This window comes from Saccopteryx leptura, chromosome 11 (assembly GCF_036850995.1).
Source record: "Saccopteryx leptura isolate mSacLep1 chromosome 11, mSacLep1_pri_phased_curated, whole genome shotgun sequence".
Lineage (NCBI taxonomy): Eukaryota > Metazoa > Chordata > Mammalia > Chiroptera > Emballonuridae > Saccopteryx > Saccopteryx leptura.
Genome location: NC_089513.1, coordinates 8321680 through 8345400, shown reverse-complemented (window position 1 = coordinate 8345400; position 23721 = coordinate 8321680).

Below are 23721 nucleotides of genomic sequence, written 5' to 3'. Positions count from 1 at the left end.
TTTGTTGCTAGTTCTTTGTGTATTTGAGTTGTTAGGGGGAAAACTCTCAGCCATCTTCTAGGAGATTTGTACCATAATATCTTCACACAATACTCATGTCATAAGGGACTATTCTCAGTACACAAAGGTCTGGAGGATTTGCACATTGTTCTCAGTATGTGTAAGGCTACCTCCTGTTTGAAGATCAGCTATCTGATTGTGTTGATTTGCTTGTTCCACTTTAATAAGGGCAAAGGGGTGTTTTGTTTTGTTTTTTTGTACTGCTTTTCTTCTTAAAAGATCAGTTCCATCAAGAATGTAAATATATCATCTAAAACTTTCAGAGCTGGTCCTGGAAGGTAAATTTTATGCTGCTGCTCATGTGGTTATTCATAAATACATATACAACATCTTAAATTTTAAAAAGGCATCTATCTTTTGGAGTTAAAGGATAATACATTTATTAATATTTGTTGATAGCATTATTATTTTGGGTGCTGATCTATTAAAGATGTTGGAAAAGCTCTCGGTCACGTGAACAGACATTTAACCATGTTTAAGTGGGTCGCTGTGAAGTTTATTCTGTTTCAGTTCCGTGGAAAGAGCTCAAGTTTGAAATGAAAAACTATCCATAACTATCCATTTAAACATGTTTGAAATAGAAGTTGGTCCCTCAGATGAATAGTAGAGCTTCTCTCCTGATTTTCATTTCAGCGTGTCCCAATGGTAGCTGTAATTTACTACTGAGCCTAAGTTAAATTTGTATTCATCAGTGAGCACACTCAGATACTTAGATGTAGTGGTTTTCCATGTTTATATTTAAACAACCATCTCTTCAGACATTTCTGATAGTTCTTTCACCACAGGAAACAATAAAATCATTCAGATGGCTTAATTTTATATCTGGGCTTTAAATACACTTGATACTTTCAGTGGTGGTGGAGATGGGTATCGAGCCACTGGATTTCGAAGGATTCTTACCAACTCTTTGCTTCTTCATTTTGAGTGTTTTGACACCAGGACGGAACGTGTACAAACACCTCCCTGAAAACTCATTTTCCATGCAAACTTGGCTATCATTTCCTGGGACGTAAGCCCAAGCTGAAGGTTCTATTTTTACACTTCCGTTTTAGTCTCTCCTGTTCCTCATTTTATTTACCGAAAGTTACTTGCTTCAAGAGAAAAATCAGGATCACTTTAAATATGAAACCATACCAGTGAGTGCCTTGTAGATCCAGACATATTCCTAGTTATGAAAGAACCATGTCATTTGTAAGTTATTTCAGTTTTGAGACATCTAGTTGGGTGGGAAGCTGTGGTCATAGCTGCAGGAAAAGCATGCGGTGCTTTTTTTTTTAACAACACCTAAAATATTCCAGGAGAGCCCAGCTCCAGCTGATTTGAAACCTCAAAATCAAAATTCAGTTACAATTATTATTATTTTTTTCATCAAGAAAGGTCGCCACCATCTTGCAGAGGAACGACTGAAATGCTAGTTGAACAGGTAGACTATTTTTTATGGCAAGACATACAGACTTTATTCATGGTGCACGCTGTCGACTGCTTCTGATTTTCTCCTACCTAGAATTTATTTAGGACAGGGTTTCAGGTTTACTCTGGGACCTTCCTTTCTAACCAAGGAGCCATCTGAAAAATTAAACATAATTATCATTTTGAAAGGTGAAATGTGGAATCTATCTCTAGAAGACATCGTGACTGTTCAAACCATTGACATAGCACATGGCAAAGACAGAAAGCAGTGGTTCACATTTTCCATTCAAATGCACGGAGAAAATATAAAAAAGGAATGTCTTATCCATATGGCTTGGGAAAGTGTAGCACCTGTGTACTGCCTGGCAGGGAAACTCATTTAGAAAGTCCTGAGAAGTGTTGACCAAATGTAATGTCAACTGTCAACAACTGCTTTCGAGAAATAAATTACCTCTAATACCCTGTGTATTTTTCCCCACCTTCCGTTCCTCTGTTACCAATTAGTTAATACTCATGTTGACAGAGAGATGCTGATTCTCTATCAGCAAGGACTTGAGAGGTGGTGTGAATAACTTTAATAGAGCTCTTACAGGGAGAAAATCTCTGAGAAAGCCTCACTATATCAAATCCTAATTTAGAGAGATGCAGCGACAAGCTGCAAAGTGCTCTCAAGTTCACGTGCAAATGTTTATTGGATTCTCATTTCTCCTCCATTTCACGTTCCCCTTGCAGCTGCTAGCCCCTCCCAGGGACACCTTTCCTAAAGGAAATCATATCGTTTGTATTGATCACCAAAGAAAATTAAAGTTGTATGCAGCCAAAATAAAATAGATCATTTGTGAATTGCTGAACAGTGTGTGCTATGACACACATGAGAAACATAGTTAGCAGAAAATGAGGTCACCTTTTAATGTGTCTGAAAGAAGAATTTATATGAAGAGGCTAGGGAACTGGGCCAGGGAATAATAAAAATTATATATGAGTCAAGTCAACAAGCTAAAAAAAACCAAAAAACTTTCAGACGAAATAGCAAGACAGCTAAGTCTTAGGTGGCAGGTAAGGAGAAATATAATTCATGTATGTAAGTCCGTAGATGGTTCTCGGGATTGTGTTAGAAACAAAGTACGAGAGCTGATGTCAGAGCCGAATCTGAGCACTACTCCGAGTGTGTTGTCCTTCTCCTCTGTGGTCCTCTGGCTCCCCTTCGACTGGTCCCCCTTCTCCTAGGCCATCCTCTAACCACAAACCCAGGTCATCGCTGCTCCTGGGACACCACCCCCCACCAGGGCACGTCTGCAGGGCTCCTGTGCCTTGAGTGTGTACCGCTTCCCTTATTGTAGCTTCTTCCAATCAAATATCAGTCCTAGACCTCACTACCTTTGCCATATGCATTACTATGATGGCTTGATAGAAAATGAAGCTCTTTTTCTTTTGTGATAAATGCCAAGCAACATGCCTCCCCAAAATGCACAGTTATTATTATTATTATTATTTTGTATTTTTCTGAAGTGAGAGGCTGGGAGGCAGAGAGATAGACTCCCTCATGCGCCCGACCGAGGTCCACCCAGAATGCCCACCAGGGGGCAATGCTCTGCCCATCTGGGGTGTTGTTCTGTTGCAACTGGAGCCATTCTAGCACCTGAGGTGGAGACCATGGTGCCGTCCTCAACACCTGGGCACTTTGCTTCAATGGAGCCTTGGCTGCAGGAGAGGAAAAGAGGGACAGAGAGAAAGGAGAGGGGGAAGGGTGGATATGCAGATGAGCACTTCTCCTCTGTGTCCTGGCTGGGAATTGAACCCGGCACTTCCACATGCTGGGATGACTCTCTGCCACTAAGCAAACCAGCCAGGGCTACAGCTATTTTTTTTTTAGTCTCTCAATTATTTCTTTCCATTCAGGCACAGCCAGCTTAATGATTTTACTAAAACTGAAGTCACATTATGTCAGTTCTTTGATCAAAACTCTCTAATAAATTTATATTTTACAAAGGTTTGAAATGATAGTCTTCGCAATATTAAAATGATCTTCAAGACTCAACATAATCTGGGATAGACAACCCATTTCCACCCCAAGCCTGCCTTTCCTGGCTTCTCATCCTTTCACACTTTCAACAAAAATCGTAAGGCGTGTTGTAGAAAACAAGAACAGTGTTAAGACACAAAGTAAACATCAGGGCCAGACTCATTGTGGCACACAGATTCTAGAATTCTTATACAGAGAGTTTAACTCTGACTAACATACTCAGGACTTTACTCAAAAAAGTAGACAACATTCAAGAACAGATGGGTCATGTAAACAGAAAGATGGAAATCACTTTCTGATGTACTCAACTCTGCCTTCTGTCACCTTCACTGTCACTAAAGATTTCAGTGTCCTGTATGACACCTAAGCAGAGATGCTCTGGTCCTCTTTCATGTGACAAGACAGCAGTTTTGACATTCCTAGGCTCATCTTTTTCTCGCTTCTTGTGTTCTTTTTTTTTCTTCCTTTTGACTTTCATTTCCCTTACGTTTTTTGCTCACTTATTTTCTTTATATCTTGAAAATAACTCTAGGAAGACAGTCATATTCTCAAGGGTCAGGGAAAAAGTTACATTGTTTTGTCATGAAGCTTTTGTCTTTGAATTTTTTTTATTTATTCATTTTTAGAGAGGAGAGAGAGAGAGAGAGAGAGAGGAGAGAGAGAAGGGAGGAGGAGCTGGAAGCTTCAACTCCCATATGTGCCTTGACCAGGCAAGCCCAGGGTTTCAAACCGGCGACCTCAGCATTTCCAGGTCAACATTTTATCCACTGCGCCACCACAGGTCAGGCTGTCTTTTAAGTTTTAAGAAAATAAGTATTAGAGTTAGAGCTGAAGTCCCGTTGAATAGCTATTGCAAGAATCTTTTCCTTTCCCCTTGCCCCAGAGACATTCCTTATCATAAATTTTGAGTAAAATCACCAGTCTTTTTGCTCTAATTTTACATGCAAATGTTATAACTGGTTGTGTATGTCTCACATAAACTTTATAGTATTAGTTGACTACTTAAAAATTTTTAAACGAATGATGTTGACATTGGCAGACTACATGCTCCCCTTTCTCCTGTATGCTTTGCCAACTTTTTCTTTGTCTAATGATTATTAGCTAAATTTAAAACTGTTTGTCCCCTTGAAAGAGCCCCAGAACAGAGAAAACATTCCCTGTCGAGTTAACTGACTGAGACTTCTGCTCTTCGCAAAATGACCCTTATTGTAAATCACCCCATCTGGAAATGGCTACTCCTTCTAAATGTCTGTTACCAGACATTCTGCCGGGCACTCTGATTTTGGGATCTGGGGTGCTCTCTGCAAAGCAGTAGCTTGAATAAAAGCGATCTCCTGACTTTGAAAATCTCTTCCTTTCAACAAATAAAAATCATTCATACCATAAAGAATTTCATCTTGTGAGCCTCAGTGCATTTTTAGGGTACATTAATATAGATTGGTACTAATTATTCTTTGTTGAAGTATATCCAGAAATATATAAAGAATCAAACTGTAGCTCATTTGTATTACTATCCTATTGATGGATAATCAGATTATACTCAATTGTTTTGCAGACAGTGCTGCAATGTTTACTTGTAAATGTCTCCACGTGCACATGTATTAGAGTTTCTCCTCATTTATAATGTAGATAACAATAAAAATAATAGTACCACATTTCAAGTGCTTTGCATGTGATTACTCATTTTATCCTCATAATAATTTTCTAATAGTTGCTAGCACTTTTCCTGTTTTAGAAATAGAAAACAGACAAATGTTATGCAATTTGACCAAGAGAAACGGTATTTGGTTAGTAGGATTGTGCATTTCCCATTTTGGTATATATCACCAAATTGCCTCCCCAGTGGCTGACCCATTTTCCTCTCTCAATCCAGTGCAGGAAAGTGCCCTTTCCCCCCAACCCAAGCCAGAATCGGTCATGTCAGAATTTTGCATGAATGATGTATAAGAAATTATATTTTACTGTTTCTATTTGAATTATCCCGATTAATAGGAATTTATTTTCCTTCACATTTCTTTAATTTTGTGAATTATTTATTAATTTTATTTGCCAATTTTTTATTTGGTTGAGTTTTTCTCAGTAATATGTAGGCATTCTTTAAACATTTCTAGATAGTAATGCTTTGTCCCACAGATTATATTTATAATTGTTTTTTTAATTTATTATCTTACACAGAAAGTTTGAAATTGAATGTATTCAAAAGGATCACTCTTACTTTTTTTTAAAAATTTGATATATACATCTTTTTTGAGGAAGCTCTGCGGGCAATCCTCCTCTTTCCTAATCTTCTATCTTTTCTTGTCATCTTCTTCTGAACTCAGTGGAGCATAGAAAAGAGGTGCTGCCTACCAGGTGGTGGCATGGTGGGTAGAGCATCAGACTGGGAAGCGAGGACCCAGGTTCAAAACTCTCAAGTTCATAAATATATTTTTCATGGGGATTTAGGTATGATGACAAAGAACATTTTTTTTTTTTGCAAGAGAGACAGAGACAGAGAGAGGGACAGATAGGGACAGGTAGACAGGGAAGGAGAGAGATGAGAAGCATCAATTCTTCTTTGTGGCCCCTTGTTACTCATTGATTGCTTTCTCATATGTGCTTTGATCGGGGGACTCCAGTTGAGCCTGTGATCCCTTGCACAAGTCAACAACCTTGGGCTCAAGTCAGCAACCTTGGGCTTCAAGCCAGCGACCTTTGGGCTCAAGCCAACAACCATGGGGTCATGTCTATGATCCCACGCTCAGCCAATGACCCTGTACTCAAACTGATGAGCCCGCACTGAAGCTGGCGGCCTTGGAGTTTTGAACCTGGGTCCTCTGCTTCCCAGTCTGATGCTCTACCCACCATGCCACCACCTGGTAGGCAGCACCTCTTTTCTATGCTCCACTGAGTTCAGAAGAAGATGACAAAAAAGATATGAGCTTAGGAAAGAGGAGGGTTGCCCGCAGAGTCCACTTGGAAGTAGTTACTTTCTTTATCTTCAGGTAGCTACCAGAAGGAGCGTCTGGGGCTGCAGCACACAGGACTCATGCCAAACAAGCTTAATAAATACAGAGGGTGAAGATGGAAGGCTTGGGTATTAACTCAAACATTCTTGCCAAACAGAGAGAGATGAGGGCAGAGGACAATTCAATTATCCCACTGAGATTGTATTTTACTCAAGACAGTTTATGCCTTATTTGTATAATATAAACATGTTTCCTTCTATTCTTAGTTTGCTAAGACTTGGATCCAAGAATGGATCTCTAGATAGGAATCTTTTTTGATGTCTTGACATACATATGCATTTTCTCCCTTTTATTCTATCAATGTAGCAACTGAAAGCATTTGTTTCTTGAGTGGCAAACCAAATGTGTATCACTGGAATACATCGAGCTTGGCAGTCCCCTACAGCTCATGAATGTGCTCTTCCATGTTAACACGTGTTAGAACTGCCTGGTCGGCACCCAGCTTCATTTATTGTGTTATTCAAGTTCAGACTTTCCATTCGATGTTTTCCATATTACAGAGTTATCTGAGCCTGACCTGTGGTGGCGCAGTGGATAAAGCATAGAACTGGAACGCTGAGGTTGTCAGTTCAAAACACCAGGCTTGCCTGGTCAAGGCACATATGGGAGTTGATGCTTCCTGCTCCTCCTCCTTCTTTCTCTCCCCCATCCTCTCTAAAATGAGTAAATAAAATATCAAAAAAGAAGAGTTATCTGATGCAACTTTTTAACATGTCATCTCATTTCTGGCACATAAAGCACTACATATATTAGGACCTGAGCCTGCATATTCTGATATGCGAACCTCTTACAGGTATGATAAAGGGTCAAATACTTTTTGCTGCTCTTAGTCATGTAGTTCTATGTCCCGGGAGCTTTGTAATGCCTGATTGAATACTAAACATTTTATATGAAAAGTTCTTTGAATTTTTTACCCCTGAGATGGTAATTAATAGAGCTAAAGTGTTTTGAAATCTTTATTTTTTATTCAGGAAAATGGTAATAGAACTAAAATATTTAAGATTTTAAAAATCAAGGATACATGTTTTAATCTGTAAGGTAATTACCAGAAAGAATAAGTAGCAAAAGATGCAAAACAAGAAGGATAGCATCAGAAAAGGAGTATTAAAAATATGCAAATGATTCCAATAAAGCTCTCCTGATGTAAGTTATAGGAAGAGAAGAAGCAAGCAAGAACTTTGAGTTTCAATAGGATTTTACAAAGAATAAAACATTTTCGTTCCCAATATTCTAATGTATTATATTTCTGTGGACCAAATAAATATGACTCTATTTCTTTTTCATTTCCCTAGGGCCTAGCCATATATACCAGCAATGGAATAGTGAATGTTCTAACAAGATGTTGAAGGTCATCTACTCCTCATTGACTAGTAAGGTCCCCCTGCCTAGTTCTGTCTCAGCCAGCCATTTTTACAGCCTCCCACGCCATACAGACTGAGGTGTAACCTGTCCAAGTGAACCCTCCGGCTGTGCTCACCACTATAAATGGACGTGGCTCCCCAGGGGTGGGAGAGGTGCAGGTGGACTGACTTTTTACGGCTTATGTTCTGTGAGGCATGAAGAATGTGAGTTAAGCACAACCAATTAAAAACAAAAAAGCCTATGCATCTCTTTTCTCATATTACATTTATGTCCCGAATTACCAAGTGCCTCCATTAAATATTTGTATGATTAACTGTGCTTCCAAAAAATATGGATACTAAGGCAATAATTTAGAAAGATTTTCAGCGTAGGCAACAAATCCTGGGGAAGTTTAACATTTTGAACTTATAATTTGATACCTTGGTGGCAATTCAAGCATGGATTAACATAAAAGCAACCAAATGTTAGTTCACATATTGGCATATTTATAATAAAAACATCTAAAAGATTAGGCAGCAGCAACACTGAGGAAGGACTTCGTGGCAGCCTTGGGAATCAGTACTTCATTTGGAAAAAAAGTACCAGTTATATTAGTAGTGCTACTTTTTAGAATGTCCACAATTGACACTTTACAGGATTTACTTTGTGCCAGGACTATTTTAAGCACTCCACAGGTATTACTTTCATTTTATTACCTTTATCAGGTATTGCTATTTCTGTTCCGCTATTACGGATGAGGAAGTGAGCACAGAGAGACTAAGTAAATTTATGAAACACACACAGCGATGAAGTAGCCACATCGGGATGGTACACCCAGGTCGTGTGGTGTGGAACATGCTGTCTCTCTCTGTGCTGCATCAGACCGAGCATTACACACCATCTGCTGTGCCCTGAAACCCCGCATCCCTCTCCCATACTCTCTACCAGTCGTCCTTCTGAGTTGTGTAAAGGTATTTTTCCCCAAGAAGGAAGGAAGGGGCCAGAGCCGCAAAGTGTGAAATAACCAAAGGCTTTATTATTATTATTATTATTATTATTGTATTTTTCCAAAGCTGGAAACGGGAAGGCAGTCTGATAGACTCCTGCATGCGCCCGACTGGGATCCACCCAGCATGCCCACCAGGGGGCGATGCTCTGCCCACCTTAGGGCGTCGCTCTGCCGTAATCAGAACCATTCTAGCGCCTGAGGCAGAGGCCACAGAGCCATCCTCAGCGCCCGGGCAAACTTTGCTTCAGTGGAGCCTTGGCTGTGGGAGGGGAAGAGAGAGACAGAGAGGAAGGAGAGGAGGAGGGGTGGAGAAGCAGATGGGCGCTTCTCCTGTGTGCCCTGGCCGGGAATCGAAACCGGGACTCATGCACGCCAGGCTGACGCTCTACCACTGAGCCAACTGGCCAGGGCCAACAAAAGGCTTTATTGAGTACAGAGCACGCATCCACCCTACGAGGTTCCTTGGCCCTGAGGAAAGATGGAGGCCAGGCAAGTTGCAAGTGGTGACCCGTGTGGGAGATGTTTAAAGGGTCCCTAGGGTGGTCGAGCTAATATGACGTGGTGAAATCTCACTGGCTGGCAGACGGTCCCTGTTTTCCAAAGGGCTCCTGGGAAGTTTCTTTTGGCGCACTTGGTTGTGGGCGGTCCTAGCCGAACTTCCTGGGCCTGACCTTTCCCATTATTCACTGACCTTACATTTTGATCTTTTGTGTTAAATAGAAAAGGGGTGCCGTTTATTCATCTGGCTACTTCCTGCTGATTAGGGGCGTCATGGGGAGGGGGAGATCGGAAGGTGGTGGCTTGGAGGGGTGTCAGGAGGAACATCTGTTTTGCCATGAGTTGAGAAACTTCGCAATGCGGTCCTGTAAGGATTTTAAAAAAAGAGGAGTAATAGAGGGATTTTCAGGGTCCAGCCTTTTGGTGAGCTAGAGATGGATGGAGTCCAGTGGTTCCGACTGCCAATGGTCCTGTAAGGAGGCAAGCTTGAGGCAAAACTGCATGTCAGGAGTGACATAAAAAGGAGAAAGGAAGGGGTCCTATTCATTCCCATAACCGAGATCTGTGAGGGAATTAGAGGTCCAGAGTGTGATGGCAAAACAGAGAAGGTAACCCCGTGTCCACAAGAAATGAGATGGACTTACCCACTACCTGTAGCGTCACCCTTGCTGTAGAGAGAGTAGTGGGGGTCTCTGAGTCCAGGCTGCATCAGTCATCTGCGAGGCCTAGGAATTCAAATGATGGCCCCTCCTGCCTGGCTTGGCCTCCCAACTGAGCGTCCTGTCATCCACGTAGAGATGTCGAGGATGAGCCTGCTGCCAAAAGGGGACAGTCGCTCCGCCAGTGACTGGGCTGCTTGCAGCCACTGGCGGGGGCCCTGCCGGGGACTAGTGGTCCTGCTTGCCACACTTAAAGCAAGCTACTGGTGGGGTTTCTCTTTGTGGCTTGGATTTGGGTCGGGCACTTCCTGTGCCTTGCCTCTGTTGTTCTACTGGCCTCAGAGTTGCCACAAGAGGTGGGGTTTGGAGCATTATCTTCTACTGCATGCAGGCCTGGCGAACAGCCTTGGCCTGTTTCTACTAGTTGGGACCATTATAATCTTTAAATGCCGTGTTCACAGATCCTGGACAGGGGTTTGGGGTGGTTGAGAATAAGAGGAGAGCTCGTGGGGAGCCCAGCACCCAGATCTCGCAGGAAATGCTGGAGCCAAAGGCAGGACAGGGACAGAACTTCCTGCAAGAAAATTGGGGTTGGACATCCTGAAAACCGGTATAAGAGCCAATGCCAGGCTGAGAATGGCCTGACAGAGGAGGGGTTTAAGAACACAGTGGAGAAAGAAGGGGCCCCTGGCCAGCAGGGGAGGAGAAAGAGAGATGGTAGTGGTGAATAAGAGACAGGTTTTTGAGAAGGGAGGGGAGGGGGCTCTCAGAGGGAAGAGAACCGAGCACAAAAGAGGTTCGCAGAGGGACCAGAGAAGTCCCAAGAGAGGGGCGCCCCCGGGGGTCAGACAGGAGGGAGAGAGAGTTGGGAGTCCGCAGAGAAGGAAAGATCAGGAGTGGAGGTTTTAGGTGAGATTTCTCCGGCCAGAAAAAGGCCTGCACGGTGGAACAGGCGGCACAGAGATTAAGGATGGGTGCATGAATAATTAGAAGCTGAGTATGTAAGAGATCTCCAATTAGTTCCCAGCTTTTTTGGTGATAGTTAAATTGGTGAAGGTGTTAAAACCGAAAGTCCCTTCAGGAGGCTAATTCAGTGGGTTCTGTGGTCTGGCCACAACGGAGAAGAAGAACAGTTTCTTCTTCTTTAGGGAGGGAGATTCCTGTGCCCCCACGGCTTCCCTCAGTCCTCGAAGTGGTCAGATTTGAGCATTAGTGTCCCAAAACTCAAGCTCTGGCCACGAACAGATAAGGTAAAGTGGATGTGCTTGGGATGTCTCCACGGCACACACGCACTCGGAATGGAAAGACTTCCCTGACATAGCTACGCTTTTAGACAAGGAGTCTCGGCGGAAAGAACTGAGGGGAAGGTGGAGGCAGGGGACATACCGCACCGTGCGCGCCAAAGGGGGTGGAAGGTTGGAGATCCTGGTTCTTTCTCGGAGTAGATGAGAAGAGGAGCGGTCCTTGCAGACTTCAAACTCCTTCAGGGTTTTTGGCACCAAAATGTAGGTATTTTTCCCCACTGAGAAAGAAGGTAGGGGCGTAGCCACCAAGTGTGGAATAACAAAAGGTTTTATTGAGTACAGAGCATGCATCCCGCACTGTGAGGTTCCCTGGCACCGAGGAAAGATAGAGGGCAAGGAAGTCGCAAGTGGTGACCCATGTGGGAGATATTTAAAGGGTCCCTAGGGTGGTCAAGCTAATATGAGGTGGTGAAATTTCACTGGCTGGTAGACAGTCACTTTTTTCCAAAGGGTTCCTGGGAAGTTTCTTTTGGTGCTCTTGGTTGTGGGCGGTCCTAGCCAAAGTTCCTGGGCCTGACCTTTTCCATTATCCACTGACCTTACAAGTTGTTTTATGAATTGAGATTATAAGTAGAGGAAATTATGATAGGTGAAAAATAGTTACATTCTGTATGAGTTTGGAGGTCATATTAAAACCTCATTTTAAAACAATTGATCTAGTAAGAAAGATTCATTGTACTCATATGAAAAAAAAGAAAATCTTAGTGCTAACCTTTTTCAATAAATGAACAGATTTATTTTTTTTACTTCATTTGTATTTTTCCTGTTTTGATTTATGTATCATCTATATATCTACTAACCATTCCAAGTTTCTCTTATTTTTCACAAGTCTCTAAGTTAAATGGCTATTATCAAAAATGAAATTCAAAAATAATTAAAGGAAAATTACCTTTTTGTTGGAGTTATAGTCTACATCTTATTTATTATTTATTTATAATTTTAGTATAAGGATTAATGTTTTTTTCTATTTCTATTCTAAAACTATAAAGTACTCATTTATATTTTGTTTAAAATATTAATGAATAGCCTAATAAATGGTATAGTGGATTATTTTTTCATGATGATAGCAATGCAATCAATAAACTTAACATATAATAAAAATTATATAAAATTAATTATGAAAATTAGCCGGTTTTACCTGTCAAACCAATAGATTTTCATATATATATATTTATTTTTTTCTTAGATGTATATATAGTGACAAGTCCCTTCATTTATTATGAAAAATTATGGATATGGTTTGTAATAAAAGGTAACATGAAAATCAACACATGTTTTTATTTAATAATAAATATGCATGAATATAAAATGCAGAAAACAGACCAAAAAAACACAGCCAAACCTGCCCCTGAATTGCTCTTCCGGGCGTCCTGGAGAGATCAGAGTTCAGGGAGGGACCTCAGCTAACCCTGTACATTGTTAACATTTAAACCCTAAAGCACAAAGCACTTAGTACAGTTGCTAAGGATGGCTGTCATGGGTATGTGTGTTTGTTACATGGTTTATTTTAATTTTAAAATGATATCTCTCATATCATTTTTTTAGCTTATTTTATAGCTTATTCCCTACCCAGGACTCAGTTAAAAAAAATAAAAAACACGGTTAGCCGTGGACAAGTCCAACTAAAAGTTCTAGCAGTCAGTTTTCTTTTTTATGTCATTTCCCGTTCTATATATTCAGTCGTCAAGGATTTCTAACAAGGACATTAATCACCAAGAGATTTATTTTAAATGGTAATCTACTCATTGCCTCAAATGACATACCTCTCTCTCTAGGCTGTGATTAAATACAGATAACTTTGAGTATTATTTTGGTTTTCTTTCCTGAAATTTTAAGGGGTATGGTGTGTTATGGTATGCAGAAATTAGGTCCAAACACCAGTCTAGAATGGCTGTGAAAGTATTTTTTTTAAGACGTGGTTAGCACTCAGACACCTGAGGAAAGTCCATAACGTGGGTGGGTTTCAGCCATTTAGTTGGAAGCCATAGTGAAATAAATAAATAAATAAATAAAGTTCAGCCAGGGGAGACATGAGCTCTAGTTTGCATGTCCCAGAGAGACTTGGGCTGTGGTGACAACTCCATCTGGGTCTCTGTCTCTCTCTCTCTCTCTACACACACACACACACACACACACACACACACACACACACACACACCCTATCCGCTGGGAGCTAGTCCTATCCTGCTGTGACAAGTTTTCTGCCACCACAGTCTTTTGAATGCAGCTCTAGAACCAGGATGGAGCCTCTGAAATATGTTTTTTCCCAGGCTGCAATGTCCCCATTTACTTGGACATGTGTTAACATATGAGAAAAAAAAATGTGTAGCCATTATTACAATCCAGATGAACATCAAGGAAGACATACCTTGGTCCCATAAATTCTCCACTTTCTACTGTCCAGCCAAGCAACATGAAACTCAGGTGTGCTTATTACATTAGGTAAAAATCATATTGGGTTTATTGCTGATTTGGGACTCAAGCACTCACAAACAGGAGAGATATAGGAGTGCATTTAAGCAGAGAGAGCAGAAGTCTCCCTTAATTTTTGAAAAGATTCATTTTTTAAAGAGATGCTGGCTTGCCATCTGTTTTTATTTGTTAAGTACAGGTTTTATTTCCTAATCTAAGCAAGTACCGCAGATATTCAGTATAAAGAAATGAGATACTACCGTTGTCTCCCAAATTGAAAGAAAGCAAGGCCCCAGAGAAAGACCGTGCTTTCTAATTAACACAGCCTCTGATGGGTGCGCCGGTGACTTGGTTGGGTCACCCACTTAAGGAGCAGCTGAGAACAGCTCACCTAAACCAAGCTGAAATCACACCAAGTTCTTTTGGTTTACTTGGACAGTTACCAGTTGTGTAATAATCTGTCTGCTTTTTTTTTCATTATATATCATTTTGTTTTTTCAAAATATTCGTGAAAATGTTGTACATTACACCTGTGCATATTTGAAGGGGATCCAGGAAGATCCTGATTCCACTCTCACCAAAAGAAAAGGGGATGTTTGCGTACTAGCATAAGACAGTTCAAAACCAACAGATTCTGAGATTTTAAAAAGTTTTTGTTTTGATCGCTGCTCTTTGCTCATCTGCTTCCCCATACTCTTCCTCTATTGTGGTGTTGTCTATCTCACTCTTCCTTTTCTCTCTCTTACAGATATTGATTTTGGCATAGAATAAATAACCATTGTGTCTTTTTGTCTTCTAGCTCTGCGTTCTAGCATTTCATTTTTCATATGCTCAGTGTTATCCCCTCTCCCCCAGCAATGACTAACGCCATGTCAGCAGGAAGTAATTACATACTTTCACAGATTACTTGATAATTATTCCTGACATTACTAAGTACTTTCCAATGTTAATGTGTAATGGTTTTGGAATCCACGATATTAAAGCACTTGAATACGTTTCTGAAGGAGAATGAAACCCATGTTGCAAAGCAACCTCACTGCATTTCCTCCATCTGCACGTGAAAACAACAGGAAGTGCACGTGTAACCAATAGGATTTTGAGCACGGAATCACTACTGGTTACTGAAAGCAAAGCATCTTAATTTTCTCAAAGAAGAGCCACATTAGCCAAGGGTACAATGTTCTGAAGTCAGAAAATATTACCTCATTTTCATTGATTGGTCCCTTTGACGAATACGTATTATCTGTTTACCATTTGACAGGAGCAGTATTAAATGCTGGGGACACATATTGAAACAAAAACAAAAACAAACTTGGTTCTAGCTCTCATTACTTTTTCCAATCTGCCAGAGTAAGCAATGGTTAATCAAATCATCACACAGAAGAGTTATTAAAGTTGCAACTTTGAAAAGTACTTTGAAGAGATAAAACCTTATGCCAGACATTATATGGAGATTTGACTGATATTAAGGGGTAAGGGAAAGAATTGATCACAGATTCAATATTTGAAGGAGGGTCAGGGAATAAATCTACAAAGAGAATTCCAGGCAGACTTTTAGTTTGGAGAGAAATGCAAACCAGTCTGACAGAAAGGGAGTCTGGGTCAGGCATAGGCTACGCAAGAGGTGGGCTCCATGCTGGTCACAGCAAAGATCATGGCTGTGCAGGAAAGATGAACGATCTTTGCAGGTTCCAGAAATAGGATCAACTTGAAAGGACCTTGTTAGAGATCTATGGAGCAATTTAAGAAGCTTTTCAAGTATCTTGGATCAGAGATAAAAAGTTTAGATTAAGGGCCTGGTGGTTGTAAAAGAGAGAAGAGACTTATTCAGGAGATTTTTTAAAAGACAGGAAGAGGTGAAATGGGGTGGGTGGAGAAGTATCAGGAATGTTCCCAGATTCCTGACCTTTGCAACTAGAAATACGGAGACGTGAGAGAGGACTGGGTTTTCACTCAAAGATCACGCATTCCATGACCATTCTGAGCGTGCTCAAATTGAAAGTACTTGAAATCTTTTTAAGCAGTTATGTCAAATAAATAGTTGAATATATAAGCTGATGGAAATTCTGGGCTAGATTCTGATTCTCAATCGATGTTTAATGAATAAAGAAAATAAAAGCTTTTGTGAATTATTTAAGGTTAATATATTAAGTCAAGCCGCAAATCTTGGTCAGGTGACCCTATGCTTATTTCTCTATATCATGTTGCCACATTTCGATATTTTATCTCTTTGAGGGCTCTTAAATCACTGTGCTTTAAATTCATTATTGTTGGCTCAAGTTAGTGTCCTCCTGGGATAATCAGTGCTTTTGTTGACTGGCCCCCTAGTTTCTGTAAACACGGCTGCAAATGGGTTATAGAGCCTCCTTCTACTAAGTATTTCCCTTGACCAACTAAAGCCACCTCCTCTCAGCGGCCACCCATACCTGGGATTCTGCAGCTGGTGACTGCTGATGGGAGAGAAAAAGGCCCACTTCTCCACCTCAAGGCGGGACACCTCTGCAGTGTGATGCGTACTCCGGAGTCGTCACAGCATCTGGATCTGCCTAAGGCGAGACGGAAGCCGCAGCGTTCTTGCTCAGCCATCTCGGGCTCTTACTCCCTTTTGGCTTCTTTGGTAGAAGAGCAAACTCTGTGCCACAAGGCTGTGTCACAAGCACCCCCAAATTCAGAGGCTTTTATTTTGCTCATAACTGATATCTGGGTAGGGCACGGTGGGGACAGCTTGGATCCATTCTGCTTATCTGTAACCTGGGTAGCTAAAATCACTTAGAGCTGGTTTGTGCTGATTCTCCTCAGTCCACAGAGCTGCAAGCCGGAACGGAGATGCTCCGTGGACATCTCTTACCATCTCTGTGTGGTCAGTCCTTCTGCATGACTCCCCCGGATTCCAGGTAGCAGACTTCTCACAGGCTGCTCAACACTCTGCAGGCACAGGGGTCAGGCAGAAGCTCTGCCCTTCTCAAGCTTTAGCCTCAGATGCCACATAGCATACCCTCTCCCCCACTCTCTTCGTGGGAGCAGTCACAAGCCCACCCAGGTTCAAGGAAAAGAAAATTGATTTCAACTCTTTTTTTCTCCATTGATAGAGAGAGCTGGGGGGTGGGGGGGAGAGAGAGAAGCATCAACTCATTGTTCCTCTTAGTTGTTCCACTTAGTTGTGCACTCATTGGTTACTTCTTATACATGCCCTGACTGGGGATTGAACCTGCAATATCAGTGTGTGGGCACGATGCTTTATCCACTGAACCACCTGGTCAGGTCTTGATTTCAACTCTTTAGAGGAGATATGGACAAGATTCTGAAAAAGCACGTGTACTGGACCATCTGCCTTGTTTCAATAAGTCACATTCATCTGAAACCCTGTTTCAGTAGTTTCAAGGCCTATCTCATTCATTAAATATTTTTGATTTTTTTAGCCCTGGCTGGTTGCCTCAGTGGTAGAGCTTAGGCCTGGCATGCATAAGTCGTGGGTTCGATTCCCAGCCAGGGCACACAGGAGAAGCACCCATCTGCTTCTCCACCCCTCCTCCTCTCCTTCCTCTCTGTCTCTCTCTTCCCCTCCCGCAGCCAAGGCTCCATTGGAGCAAAGTTGGCCCGGGCGCTGGGGATGGCTCTGTGGCCTCTGCCTCAGGCGCTAGAATGGCTCTGGTTGCAACAGAGCAACGCCCCCAGATGGGCAGAGCATTGCCCCCTGGTGGGCATGCAGGGTGGATCCCAGTCGGGCGCATGCGGGAGTCTGTCTGACTGCCTCCCTGTTTACAACTTCGAAAAAAAAAATATATTTTTTTGATTTTTTTAATGGCAATCATTATAGTATACCTGAGTAGTTTTTCCTATTGTGTAATTTTATCTAGTTGTTAAGATTTGGAAAATAAAGTTATATTATATAATATTGATAAAATACAATATTTTATTCATTATTTTTTCTGAAATAGAGATAAAATATAGCTTAGCAAAACAACAACAACAATAACAAAAAACAAACAACTGAAAGGGCTTTTAATTTTTCAAGCCTTAAACTAAAAATAACAGTACATGGTATCCAACATCCCATGGGGCACCAGTTTATTCCAATAAAATAGGAGGAAGTGGAAAATAAGGATTTCTCTAAAGCCCTGGGGCAGTCCTAATCTGGGGTCAGATCTCTTGGGTGTGAATGCACACAAAAAGATATTAAAGAAAGGACGAATGGTTGTGCTGATGACTCACAGAGAGGCCGAAACCAGAGGGGAAAACACAATTCACGGCATCCGCCTTGCCCCCACTTCTCACTAGGCCTGCCGTGGGACCTCTGAGAGCAGGGCTGTGCTACTCACAGGTGGAGAGCCCTAGTGACCTGGGTTACCCACGCAGTTACGGACATTCCAAACTCCATGGTTGATTTGGCTATTTCATCATTGAAATCTATAAATGGGTCACTTACGAATTATCATGTGAGCTATATTTTGCTTTCTGGTATATTTCACCACGGTAAACCCAGTTATTTTCAAATTGATGTCCATGTAACTCATTTCTCAGCTTTAAGTCTGGACCTACACAAACTACTGATGTTAATAACTGTGTTTTCAGTGAAAAGCTTTGTCCACTGACTTAAGTTTAACTCTTGTTAGGTACAGAATTTCTGAAACTTGTTTTAAGCATGAGACTACTATATAATACATAAGCCTTCAAAAAAGGTTGACTCAAGTAAAAGTTTTACCCAGCACTCACTCTGTTCTGCCTCTTCTGTTGAACACTACAAAAATGAATGTAATTAATTCTCACAATTGTACAAGGAGAAGGGCATTTGTCCCTGTAAACAGAACCTGAGATTCAAAAAAATTAGATTGCTTTTAATGAGTCAAAGAGCTGATGACTTTTAAAAGCTGAGGCTTAGCCCTGGCCGGTTGGCTCAGTGGTAGAGCATTGGCCTGGCATGCAGGGGACCAGGGTTCGATTCCCGGCCAGGGCACACAGGAGAAGCACCCATCTGCTTCTCCACCCCTCCCCCTCTCCTTCCTCTCTGTCTCTCTCTTCCCCTCCCGCAGCCGAGGCTCCATTGGAGCAAAGATGGCCTGGGCACTGGGGATGGCTCCTTGGCCTCTGCCCCAGGCGCTAGTGTGGCTCTGGTCGCAACAGAGCGATGCCCCGGAGGGGCAGAGCATCGCCCCCTGGTGGGCAGAACGTCGCCCCCTGGTGGGCGTGCCGGGTGGATCCCGGTCGGGCGCATGCGGGAGTCTGTCTGACTGTCTCTCCCCGTTTCCAGCTTCAGAAAAATACAAAAAAAAAAAAAAGCTGAGGCTTTAACCTAATACTTATTATGAAGCTGTTGCCATTTGAATTAAGCAAATGATCAAAAAATTTCTGAACAAATAATATGGAAATTCCAAACAATATGACTTAGGAAATTTTACCTAAGGTCTATGAATATTTTGAGTAATTCTATTAGCTTTAGTTTCTCATTGAAAAAAGAATATATATGTATGTGTATATATATGCATATATATAATATATATAATATGTATATAAAATTATATAAAACTAATAAATTATATGCACACATATTATATATACTTTTCTGAATTTATGTTTAATTTTATGAGCAAAACTGTAACTTAAGATTAATTTCAACACATTTTTAAAGCTGTTTCACCTTCACTTAGATTGATACTTAATTAGTAGCGACTCTTTATATTTTAATTCTAATTTATTCTGTCCTTCAAACATTGTGAATCAATTATAATGTTACACAAGCACTTAAAGTTATTAGAAGAAGCATGAAATTAACCCTTATTAAATTTAATTAATCTGTGATTCAAAAATAATCACTCTTTAATAGTTGTTTTGCAAATGAATATTAAGTGTGTGACATTATTGCTTTGTTGTCTTACAGACCTAAAAGTTTCCCTAATTCTCGAACCCAATATAATTTAGTTCTAAAGAAAGTCTCTAAGTTCGTAGGAGAATTTAGGAATTTCACCAAGTCTGTTTTTAATTCTAAACAACAACTGTGACTGGGTGATACTGACTGTTAGTGTCTGTATCTCCCGGACAGTGGCCTTCCTCTTCCTTTTTACTTGTATACCATATTTCTAGTAAAGTGACACAAACATTGCTAACTTAGAGAAATTGATCTAATTTGGAAGAAATTATTTACCAGTGTGACTACCACTAGACTTTATTTTAAGTAAAGTAAAAACTAAGAAATTTTAGAATGCTGATTGAGTCCAAATATGTTATATGTGAGAAGCATAATTTCAATTCTCACAGATATTTATGTGCACGTGTTAGATGAATATAATGATGGCTTAACCATATTGTTCATAATTTCATGGAGGAAATCAGGTGTTATCACCTGTGAATGTGAAGATTGCTAGGTTTTTCAAAATAAAACCTTTCCCTTTATGAAAGTCCCATTTTATAGTATATACATACCTTGTAGAGACCTAAAACTCTTAAGAAATATTATTTACATTTCTGCATGCTTTCATCAAACTACATAGTTGTTTAATATTATTCTGAATACTTTTGAAAACAGGATTTCCACTTTATTTTTTAAAGACCAATTCTAAACTTCTCAGCACGTCCTGCATGGTCTTCTGACTCTTAGGCTACGATCTTAGCAATCCTATACTCCTAACTCACTATGTTCTATTTGCCATAGCCTAATTTTAGTATTCCAAAAATGCCAAGCCCTCCCTGCCTCAAACCCAGGCACCAGTGCCTCGTGTTTGCGAACATCTGCCCCTCCTCGGGGCCTAGTCTCAGGTACCTTTCAGCATTCAGTGCCCACTTCACTTTCCTAACCTCTCTCTGTCAAAATCAGATTTTTATTTTATAGATTCATGTAAACAAACCATACATCTTTGACTTGCCATTATTGTTCTGTAATTTGTATACATTTTGACTTCCTACCTTTCTCTTTTTTTAGATGGCGGTGTAAGAATAAGTATCTTATCTGTTTGATGACAGTTTCCCAGGCTATTTTTTTTTAAAGTAAGATCTGGGTCCCAGTAGGTGTTCAGCAAGTTTAGGCTTAAAGAATGCCTGAATGCATCAACTGAATTTTAGTATGGGCATCCAAAATGATCTCTGGGTGTCACGCTTGATAATTAATTTCTAAGTTCCCTTAGCTGCTCAGGTATTGTTTTTCAATGAATTTTTCTGAGTTATCTTCCTGAACCAATTTAAAATAGAAAGTACCATCTAGGATTCCCTATATAACATATGTTTCATGAGAGTTTCTGATCATCTTTTTCTATGACTAACTCATACAAAATATATGAGTCATGGAAAATAAATGCATTCATATTTATTATCTCCATACAGATCTATAATCTATAGTATGACTTAGGTTGTCCTGCACAGTATTGACTGTATTAATGTCTATTTCAATACCTTATAATTTATCTGCCTGCCCTATTTGTGTGATCTCTGTCAATACTGGCTGAACTGGAGAGAGAGAATTTGGATGAGATCATTAAAGTACATTATGTATGAGGATTATCTGATGTTCATGGAAGGTGACAAATCTTTACTGAAATGAAATTCAGATGGTCATTTTTCATATTTTTAAGTGAGAGAGTAAATTACTATTATGTTTCTGGAAAGGATTTTGTAAAATGTATCAAAAGCCCTGTATGTGTACATTACTTTATGTAATAATGTAACTTCTAATAATATATCCTGTGGACATAATTAGATAAACGCACAGAGAATTAAGTACATATATGTTCATTTCAGCCCCTCAAATATCACACAACTTAGAAGTACAGTGAATGTCCATCAATATGGAAATGATTACATAAAATTTGCATATCCATACAGTATCATACAATGTAATGATAAGTATTTATTTAAAAAAAGAACATTTATAATTTGATAATTTGTTGAATGATGTTGGCATAAGGGTAAGTAAAAACTAATGCAGAACGGTATATGCAATAAAATGTCAATTAAACGTGTTTATTTTATGTCCATATACACAAACACAAATATGTAGTACCATGCAAAGTGGAAAAATAATTTTAAATAGTACATATTTGAGTCCCATACTTAAAAATAAGTGTGTTGCATAGGAATAGGCACACCATAATAACACACAGACACACCCGTAAGGCAAATGAAATATATAAAATATTAATTATGGTTTTCTCTGCCTAGCAATTGTGGGTCATTTCTTTTCTCCATCATCTTATCTATTTTCTAAAAATCGATGAATTCAAGACTGCGAGGAGGGCTCCAGGAAGGTGGTGAGAGTACCTACCCCCTTTCACGCGCTGCGTCGGGTGCTGGTCCAGCTGGACGCTGCCCACAGAGGGTCACTGTTTGACTGCCGGTGCCCACACAGCAGAGCGGGCTCAGAGTGAGCCCGGCAGACCTGTCTGCACCCCTGCCCATCCCTGGTGTGGTCTCCTCACACCTCACACCTGTCCCAGCTCCTCCTTTAACAGATGAGTGAGCACCCTCTGTGGAGGTGAAGGACAGCCCGGGGTTGCAGAGGTGAGGACAGCCCGGGGTCACACAGCCAGTGGTGCGGGCAGTCAGGATGGAGCAGGGCCTTTGGCCTCATCTCTTCCCGCTTGGGGCCCTCAGCACATGTACCCCTACCAAGCCCTTGGATGTGACTGTTCCCCATTCCAACCTGCAGGACCCAAGAGACGGGACCTATGTCGGCGACGCCTTAGACAGTGTCGCTGTGTGGATGCAGGCCCGACCCGCACCAGGACCTGGGACTAACACTCATTTAGTTCTCACGACAAAACTGAGAGGAGCACCAGAGTCCTCCCACTTCTCAGATGACAACGCTGGGCCCACAAGCCATTGCTGGTCTGTGTGGAGAAAGATCGACTGGGTAGACATGAATGCTGCCTCAGACTCAGGGATCATTGGAGAGAGATGTGCAGAAGAACAGACTGGACAGGCAGGGAGGAGGAGAGAGTAACTGTGTAGAATGCAAAATTACATTAAATCACCGATTCAAACAATGAAAAAAAATTCAAGACTGCGTGGTTGCTTAGATAATAAGATGATGTATTATTTTAAACTCTATCTTACTTGCGTCATATATTCAGCAGTAAGTGTATTAGTCAGATTATTCCCAGTGCCAGTGTTTAAAAAACATTTTAAGACACTCCCTGCTCAGCACTCTCGGTGCCTAGAAATCTGCATAATTTTTCACTTCACAGAAAAAGACCACATCAAAAGTTCTAAATACTTTTCTCTGTTTTTGATATTTTCTTTTTTTTTTCTTCCTTTATAATGTGCTCAGAAATAGATAGAATAAAAAAAAAATAACTCTATCCATCTTGTATTTCTCATGCAGGAGGCCTATGAGCGATCCGCACACTGACTGGGACATATGAGGTCCGCAGACACCTCTGGGCCTCATTCCCCTTCCAGAGTCATCAATTCTCCTTTGAGTTGTTATCCTGACAGAGAGATACATGGAGATTGAACTTTCATGTTATCTTCCATTTGGGAAATGTAAATATCTTGATCTGCTAAGGTTTGGAAGACTCAAATATTGTTTTGAAGATCTCCTATCATTAAAAATTTTTGTAAAGCCAAAGGATATCATATGTTTATTAGCAAATAAAGATAATCAGTGCACAGAAGCCACTGACGGGCATTCCATGTTGATATCACAATAATCCACAGCTGTCAGCATTCTGTGTCTCAGTCCAGAGAATTGCTTTGTTTGGAAAGCTATAGAATGGTGGGTGGGGATTGTGACTTCACAGTGGAGCGGAAAACACAGTAAGCTTCTGACTTTTAAATAATAAGCTGCAAGAATATGGGTGCCACACAAAATTTGTCTAGAACCAGAAAGTTATTTGTAACACTGGGCTTACTTTTTTCTCAAACTCTTTGCCTAGCGTGGCTCCCCTGACACAATTTTCCTTGTCTTGCCCATGACCGTAGTAGTGACTTTGCAAACACCTCCAGGGAAGGGAGTCAAAGAGGGGAAAGGCACAATCCCAAGCCACGCCAGGGTAAAATTAAACTTTATTTC